Raw genomic sequence first — 9,705 nt, 5'->3', positions numbered from 1 at the left:
TAATATTATTTATTAATAATTTAATACTACAAGCGATGATTATAATACTCTCTAAATTCTTTAGAGTGCAATCTCACTCTTAAAGATTAAAAATTCTATCATTTAGAACGATAGAATAAACAGTAAAAAGTAAAAATTTTGTTACTCTCGAAAGGAAATGACTCATTTTTTTTTAAGAGTGCGGCAAAATTTTTACAAGAATCTATTCCAAAGAATTTAGAGATTACTTTTAATTAATTGGTATTCGCCTACTAATAATTTAAAACTTAAAAATTAATATATTTTTGTTTAAAGTTAACATTAACGAACAAATTTTTTTATTTGGAAGATCAAAATATAGAAAGCAAGAATGTAATTTAAAATTATGTAAGGTCATAAAAACAGTTGTTATAATTAATTTTCGTAATGCGCGTAACTGAAAAAAATGTCCGGGTTCACTAAATTTGCGAATATCAATTAAGTTCAAACATTAGTTGAGGTCTTTCACAACAGATTCTTTGTTTTAAAACATTTATTAGTATTTACTACACTATTACATTAACAGTCAATGTAATTTGTGATATTAATTTATGATTGCGTTTTCAGTTTCTGATAAATTGACTTGACATACAATTTATAGAACAGAAAAATATATTTGAAAATTTGCATATTGAATATTAATAAACACTCTAATTCTAAGATCCGCTTTAACCAAAAATAAGATTCTATTATTTGATTTATTTTCATCGATTTTCCACTTATAATTATGAATACTAATTATGTTAAAGAATATAACGTTTCCTATTTCACTTCTCTATACGCTAATGTTTTTTTTGCTCCTATTATGAATCTTATGAAGGTCGCTTGCTACATTTCATTTTGTATATTCCTCTGAATACGCAGAATTTCATTTCTAATTTAGTTGGCTTACACCATACATTATCCTTCTTAATCAGATTAGAGTTTGCACGTCTCGTGCTTCTAAAATGAGGCTTATCTGCACGATACAAACGAATGGAGCTTGAATGGCACGTCTAAATGAATGGCTTGTATTTTAAAAATCTCGTAATTTAGATCGAAAGAATTTTCATGTGATAGTTAATTAACGCTTGATCGAAGATTCCTGAAATAGTATTTGAACTGAATTAATACTTCGGCAACTTTGATAAACTTGGCAACCTTACTTTTGTTCACGTGAATTTAATTTCTGCCATTCTATTTCCACCTTTATTTACGAAAGATATAAATGTCATGGCTCGTTTTACCCCAGAGAGTCATTTTTATTAGCTGTTCTTGGTACATTTTTGGTGATATCCTTAAATGTCGATTACTTTGATTGATGGATATAATTATCTTCAGAATAAAAAGAACCAGTCATGATCATCGATATATCAACTGTACATCAACTGTATAAAGGAGACTCCTCTTTTTTCAGTTCGTTTAGGTGCGAAAGTCGTAGGCGAAAAACGAAAAATCGATGAGAGATGATAACATCATTTAGACGGCCCATATCGTTATCGTCTCTTACATTAAATTCGCCCAATCGCTTTGACTATTTTTTGAGCGATCTGTCACCGAGAGAACCCTCGGTCGTACAATCTGTGTTATTTCCAAGAAAATGCCTATACGCCGTCTCATTAATCATATCTGTTCGCAGAAAACACGGTAGCCCGAACTTCGTACGTCTACGCGTGGGACGATATGGAGGAGTCATTGATAGAGCGAGATCTCTTTTATAATCTCAGTTACGTCATGACATACATATTGTGGCGTATTCTTTGAATAAAAAGCTTGAGTAGATTAGAGGTGGCATTATGTGAAATAAATTGGCGTATATATTTGTGGACGATGCTTTTGCCGTTTCGAATGAAAATAGAATAAAACGCGAAATAAAAATCGAGACAGATTATGATTTCTAATAATAAGATTGTTAAACAAGTGTTCCAAAAATAAGTAATAAAATAGATCGCGGTGTCAGACTAAAATGTCGACATATGTATACATTGCGATGCGCGATTAGAACAGTCTAGGTCGACGCAAATTTGAATACTCAGACAAGTTTTGCTAATGTAATTACTGTATACACATTTGGAGGAGACCTTGTCATTTCGAATAAATTGTTATTAATATTTTTTGTTATAATAATTTTTTGTTATAATCTTTAAAAAATATAGCCATTGCTCGTATTTTATATACATATTTAATAATTTTATATATATATCAATTAATATTGAATATTAATTTAATTTAGTAATTTCTATCGCGTTCTATGCCGTTAATGTTTAATAAATTTTATCCAATTTGAATTATTTTTAACCATTTCTATAGGTCTTCGTCGCTCTCAATATGCCATTAACGTATCTAAAACGATGAAGTTAAATAATTTAACTAAAAAAAAAATGTATTAAATGTTATTAAATGTAAAAAATGTATTAAATTTGATTTATATTTAGTCTACTATTTGCTAAGTGCATATGTTCGTACAGACGTTATTTACTTTGAAATTAACCTTAGAAATGGATAGATTTACATTTTGATGTACATGGAAGTTAAATAACAAATGTGAGTTACCATCATTCCTTTGATATCTAACTAAAGTATAAAATGTACTGAAAAAATAATAAAACGCTAAATAGAATTGAGACGGATTATGGTTTCCGATAACGAGACATAGTTATTGAACAAGTATTATAAAAATAAGTGACATAAATACATAAATCGCGTTAGACTGAAATGCCGACATGTATGAATACGATTAAAACAGTCTACTTTGACACAAATCTAAATACGCACGCAAGTTTTGATAATGCGATTATCCCAATTTGCTATAGTTAGTACACGAGATCGAATACTCTCTATCTAATGCAACGTATTATTATGAATATTATTGTAAAGTAGTTTCGCATTAATTTTCCTACTCAGTACATTTTCCGCTCTAAGCTTTCAGACAAACAATTGTAAACCGATTAAAACTTTTCAAAATTATCATATGCATGAAAATTATTTTGTACACAGTTAATATTCTATTGAAAGTTACTTATTAAACAATAAGTTTTAGTAACAAGATTCTTCGAAGCGATTTTGTTGTAAAAGAATTTCGCTGTATTATTTTAAAATATATTACATGACAAAGTTGAAAAGTGTTTCCATTCTTGAGTTAATTTTATTTTTAATTTTATTTTATTAACATTTCTCTTGAGTATGTATTACATGTATAATAATTAACATTTTTTAGTTTAAATAAAACCTGATTGAATACACAGTAAAATATTAATAAATGACATATATCTCTGGAAAAAAATGTGGAAAAGAAAAAGAATGAGAAAGAGAAATTTGAAAAAATTTTTAGTTCCTCTTCATTCTCTTTACAGGATTTTTATTTCGCCAAATAAAAATATAACGAGCAAAAAAAGATTGATATTTTATGAGGCATATGTTGGAAGAAAAAACACATCTAGCTTTTTGGAGAAACGAAAGAAGAGGCTTTTGCCTACACTTCAAATACGATTTGCAGGGCAAGTGCGAACGCATGTAACATCAGTCAACAATAGTGAAAACTTTTTTGAGAGTCCCGGTGCATTGTCGAGAATCCAAAGTCTCCTCATATCTGCTTATGACGTTCTTCAGATTGGTCGATTTTGTAAAATTGTAAAGTTTTCATTTGTCAAGGGCATGCAATAAGTGAACTTACTGGGCGAGACTTACAGGGCGCAGTTAATCGCCTGTAAAAAAAGGCAATGTCGAGAATACAAATGCGTTCTTCAAGCCACATAAAAGAACGTATCAATGGCACGTTGAATATGGCATCGACAGATCGGAAAACGCTTTGTCACTTGCCGTTGCGCCTCGTTCAAATACACTTCACTTGTATAGTATTTACAATTCTTTCGCAGAGAAATTTTGTCCAGTTTGCAATTTGCTGTAGTCAATAAAGTTTTCTCATTTAAAACACAGTTTTGAGTAAAAAAAAACAAGCGATCTCTGGATAAATATATTAAATATAATCATATAATAAAGTTATGATATTGCTTTGTTTTAAATTCTAATTGATTACAATGCGTACTTTAAAATTAAACAATTATTACGTAATGTTTTTTTAAAATTTATTCTTCTATGCTTAATGAAGGAAGATCATTAATAATTTATTGTAACAACAATCATTAATATTTCTTGAGTTATTTGAGACAAACAGAAGAATTTTATTAGCCAGGGATTAAACAAATCCATATGATCCATTGAAAAATATAACCTTTAGAATGTATGAATCCACTAGATTCTCGATATCCCTATGGAATTTGTGCGCATCGAGAACTAAACATTTACTTTGCCGATAAACTAACTCAAATGCGAAGACATGAAAATGGAGCAGGTAGAAAGAAGGAACGGGAAAATTCACAGGAGCATCTGTTCAAAGGACGGAGGGATGTGGGCGATTGAATACTTTCACAACCAAATTTCGTACAAGACAGCAAGAATTTACATTGCTTCATTCCGTCAGGAACGTCCTCTTCAATTTGCCCAAGTATTCAAATATTGTGCCCCATGATCTCTTAGATGCCAAGTAAATTTTACCTCCTAAAAACTATAGAAAACTTGATAGCGTATTCTTTGGTAATGATACATCGGAGAAGCAATTTAATAGAAATATCTATTAAATTGGCTCGCTCGAATGGACTGGTAAATTGAGTTATGTAATAATACTATAGTTTTTTAAAAAAGAATCTGTATAAAAGATTTTGATTATTTGAACATTAATTTATAATTATTTTAGTAAATTTGTATTAATTTTTAACTATATAAATAACATTTTCTAGAGAAGTAAAATTAAAATTAATACTTGCGACTTAAAATAATATTTCGGATAAATGGTCACGAAGTCCGAATATGTAATACTATGTCATTTGAAATTATGACACATTCCGTTAACTATTCATAATTTTTCGAGGATTTATGCGTGTGTTTCGTAGTTAAATAATAAACTGTTTCGCATATTTTATATTAAAAAAATGCACGTTTATTCAATTGTTTTAATTTTTAATTCAATTGTTAGCTCGGATCCGGCTTCATCATTTTGTCACTAATTTTGAACAAAAGTAGAATTTCAGATTTATTATTCATTGAAGGAATTAATACTTGGTATTTAGTATGTGTGATGTAATTGGCGAATAGGTTTTCATTACAGGATAACCCATATTAGTGTTAGTTTCCTAGGGGAATTCAATTTAGTTCTACTAGCCAAGGACTACGATTTAACATGCCTCAAAGAGGGGTTTAATGAAACATGGCTGTGATCACTGGTATCTTCCCGCGTACAAGAATTATCCTCTGACCTTTCGCAAAGCAACAGTTTCCGGAAGTGAGCCAATAATTAAACATTTACTTCATTACGTTGCAAGATGGAATTTTCGTATCACTTGTTAAACACAGTGATTTGCGAAAAATTTACAAAAATTATATCATAAACTTCGATATAATTCGCATAAATGAAGCTTGTTCGATTAGGTAATATAAATTATGTATATTTTAATTATATATTTTGTTATCGAAAACGAGATTATATAAAAGTTACATTAAAAATTTTATTGAAGAGGATTTTGTCAAAAAGGATGTGAATAATGGGTGAATAAACGAGATAGCTGCGCAGTCAAATTTCCGCAAATGTGCGCGTGTTTCTGCTACGCAAATTTGTGTACATTTCTCATAAGATAACTATCCCTATTAATGTGTTGCCTTTTAGGCAACTTGCTTATTCCTGAATTAATTATTAAATATTGTAGTTTTAATTTTATCTGCTTGCAATCAATATCGGTTTTTCAACTATTCCTTTTTTTTACAATATTTTTTTAATCTAAAAAATGTTAATGCTTTATAATGTTTTTGACAAAAATAAAAAACATTATAAAGTATTAACATTTTTATTCCTATTAAGTGAATCCTCCAAATGGCGATGATCCTATTAATGTGCAATTTGTATGCCTATCCACATTTTTGACTCATTTTAACATATAGTTACTAAAACAAGTAAAATTTAAGTTAATATATTACTTAAATCATTATTTCAATTATGTTTATTTCAATGTACACTCATAACACAATGTTCTCAGCTCCAATACAGGGCACATTAATAGGGACAAGCTTAAAATCTTGCGGTACGTATTATTGGATTCACATAAATTCCTCATATTTTTTGAAAAATATTTAAAATACTTTAATACTAAAAAAATAAAATATTATCTTCGATATGCATAATAATTTAATTTAACAAAAAAAAAATATTTTTTCTTATTTATTCGTGCTAATTTTCTTTATGATTTATCGAAATATAAAAGCACACTAAGGGACAGACACAGTAATTGGGACAGTTACGCTATACAGAAACAAGATTGTATAATATGAAACGCAGCAGGTGTTGCGTGATGCTCCACATAAACGTGTGCAAAGAATATTGAAATTCTTATATCTTCTTAAAATCGAGTGTAAAATGGATTTTTTATTTAAACAACAAAATAAATTTAAAAAAAATCTCTCCATAATAATAAATTCAAGTATCAATAGAAATCATAATGAAATCATAATCATTTCTGTAACATACTTTATAGATCTTTTCTCGAGTAAAAATTCTCTTTAAAAATTAAATTAAAAATTCTCTTTGTCTTTGGCAAATTTATGTACGAACTTCTTTAGTGACGCAGTAATTTATTTTTTATTATTGCCTAGCTTGATCAAATTATACAAACATTTTAAACATTATAAAGTTTATCTGATATTCCGAAATTTATTTGATACTTGACTCTATTATAAAGAGATTTTTTTTTTTTTTAATTTATTTTGTCCAGTAATTTCAGTAATTTATCTTTTATATTTAAAAAATTTCGAATAAGAGAGCAGTACAAAAATTTGTTTCAATTTTTATGAATATTGAAATTTGTTTAAATTCAGCGCAGTAAAATGTGTAAAATGTAAACAGGTGTCACATGGTCCTTTGGCCGCAGACATGTGTTGTAATTGTAGCTATCATATGCAGAGCTTGACGTCAAACGCATCACCGAAATTGGATTTCAAGCGTCACTAATCTACCACTGTAATAACGTTAATTACGTTACCGGGGCAGTGACAAATATTTCCTGATATATTGTACTAAAATCATTGTTTACGTATCCTATTTGTCGTCATGTGTTATTAGTTTCAACATCAATAACTTCCCGATGTCGAGTCTTGATAATTTTATCAATTTTGTCGTATAAACTATTTTTATTGATATATGTTGATATATAATGAAATATGTTTAGTTATAATGAAATATGTTTTTTTTTCTTTAATATCTGTTATCATTAAAAAAATTTTTTTAATAATGCACATCAATTATCAAATATGTGATAGTTTCTTTACCGCGATATTAAATATTACATTTTGACGGTATAAAAGTATGTTCAAATACGCGTCGCTTACGGTTTCATGTTCAAAGGATATTACCAAATGCTCACAAAAGCATACGATCACAGTTAATATCAACAACATCTGACCGAAATTTGCAAACTGTTCCACAATTTACGCGAAGCAGAACAATATTGCGAAGGTACTTTGAGCCAGTTCCATTGGCATAAATCTGAAGGTAAAGTAAGTCGACGCTAAACAGAATATCATGTAAATTAAATTTTAACGAAATTAATCTGATAAATAAAGTAAACTAAATCAACGTAATTAAATAGGGGTAATTAAACACATAAAATGTCATACCATTTAGTTTATATGTTATAAGATATATATTTATTTTTAATTTAGTATGAAGGTGGTATAAAGAAAATTTATTAACGATTACCAAAGTTTGAAAATTGAATAATTAAATGATATTATATTTTGTATGCCATCTTGTGTGATTCTTGTATTTTTTTCATTGTAGAATAATGTAAAGATACTCTGAATATTACATAAAGTTTAAATTCTTTTATAAAAGAATATATTGAAATATATTGAATATAAATTCTTCTATAAAAATGTAAATATACATTATTCTTAAATCTGTATATATCGCCACCTGTGTTGAAAGATACGAATTTTATAGAATGCAATAAAAAATTTATTGCCGTTGCAATGCCTACATAAACGCTGATAGCGATTGATACCGCACAAAGTTCCAACGGTAGATGTCAAACGCTACATGTTTTCAGTATTTCGCAAATGTACGATATTCCCTTCATTACCATTTTCACTCCGCGTATTTCCCGTAAACTACAATGTAATATATCCGTGATCATAAACAACGTGTCGCGGCCACGGGATTTAATTCATTTCTGACATAGGGGGTGATCATTTAATTATAGCGCAGCTGGCACGTATTTCGCATATTATGATCAGATTAATTCTCGCGTATCTCATATCTCGTCGAATTTTCATAAATCCACGTAGACACATATCATAGTATTGCTACTGGTGTCGTCATATTCTTTCTGAAAAATTAGTGTCAAAACGTGACCGCCTTGCACGAACCACGTGACTCGGATTCATGACAATCGATTAAAATGGGATTTAATGGGATTATATAAATGCTCAGTTACCTTGAGCGTTGTGGAAATAATGGGTGATTGAAGTGGGGGAAATGAAGTGGAAAGCCGGAAACATCGAGATCATGCTGGTATTTTAATTCTAGCTCTGTTATCGGTTTGCTTTTATAAACCTCATCCGTGATACTCTACTAATTTGGTAATTAATTTTCCGTAATATAAACATGTTTTTATAATTTTCCATATTAAAAGATAATAATAAAAATATAATTCATAATAATAAAATTTACTAGGAAAAAAATTAAACAGCATGCATTTTATAATATATTTATATATTATATTATTACATAACTGACTTTGAAATTCTAACATTAATTTGTGTATTTATATATATAAAAATGCATATAAACTAATCTAGTATTTCAAGAACTTTATGTACGTGTTATGTAACCAGCAAAGGCAGAGAAAATAATTTTTAAGTTACTGTTTTTTCAAACGAAAGAGCTATCTGGTAAAATAAATCTAAATGACGTCACAAGTCAACTCCGTTTGTCAAAACGTAGTAGTCAATACGCAGTAGTTGAAGGATAATACAAAAACGATATCGTTCTGTCAGCAAGACGACAAATCACCTAGAAATCTATCGCTGTCAAATAAAATATGAAAGAGTATTGACGCTTTCTGCATTTTATTGTCATCTTTTTAGGCAGTTTAGTTGGTGAAATTCAACTAAACATATATATTGATATATATTTGCGGAGCACATCATGTGTGATATTAGATTTCGTCGTTTTGAAAGCATACATCCATAGAGAATTTAATAAAATTGCATAATTGAAGATCGACAAATTCAACAATACTAAAGAAATGTTCTGGTTTATCAGATATTTCAATTTCCGCGTGTCTCTTGCATTATTTTTATTATTGGAGTTTATTGGAATGTAATTATATAGCGTGTAACGCCGATAATATTTTACGTATCAATAATTGATTTTTGTATCAATGGTGATTATTACATATAATTAAATGAATGCTCAAAGAAAAAACACAGTGATAGCAATTATATATAGAAGATAATTATACAAAAGTTTTATCTCTTTAAATTCCTTTGAATGGAACTTACTCTAAAAAGTGAAAATTCTCTAAAAAGTGAACACTTTTTTTTAACAATGAAATTTTATTCCAAGGAATTTAGATATTTAAAATTAATGTCACAATTAAATAA

General features: G+C 28.6%; 1 protein-coding gene across 2 annotated transcripts in view; it reads left to right on the top strand.

Moving 5' to 3' along the window:
* Window positions 1–9,705, top strand: part of LOC108685996 (neuropeptide-like 1) — a 22,509-nt gene that overhangs the window by 8,637 nt on the left and 4,167 nt on the right. The gene's annotated exons all lie outside the window — the stretch shown is intronic.

This window comes from Atta colombica, unplaced genomic scaffold (assembly GCF_001594045.1).
Source record: "Atta colombica isolate Treedump-2 unplaced genomic scaffold, Acol1.0 scaffold163, whole genome shotgun sequence".
Classification (NCBI taxonomy): Eukaryota; Metazoa; Arthropoda; class Insecta; order Hymenoptera; family Formicidae; genus Atta; species Atta colombica.
This window is presented reverse-complemented; position numbering and strand designations above follow the sequence as displayed.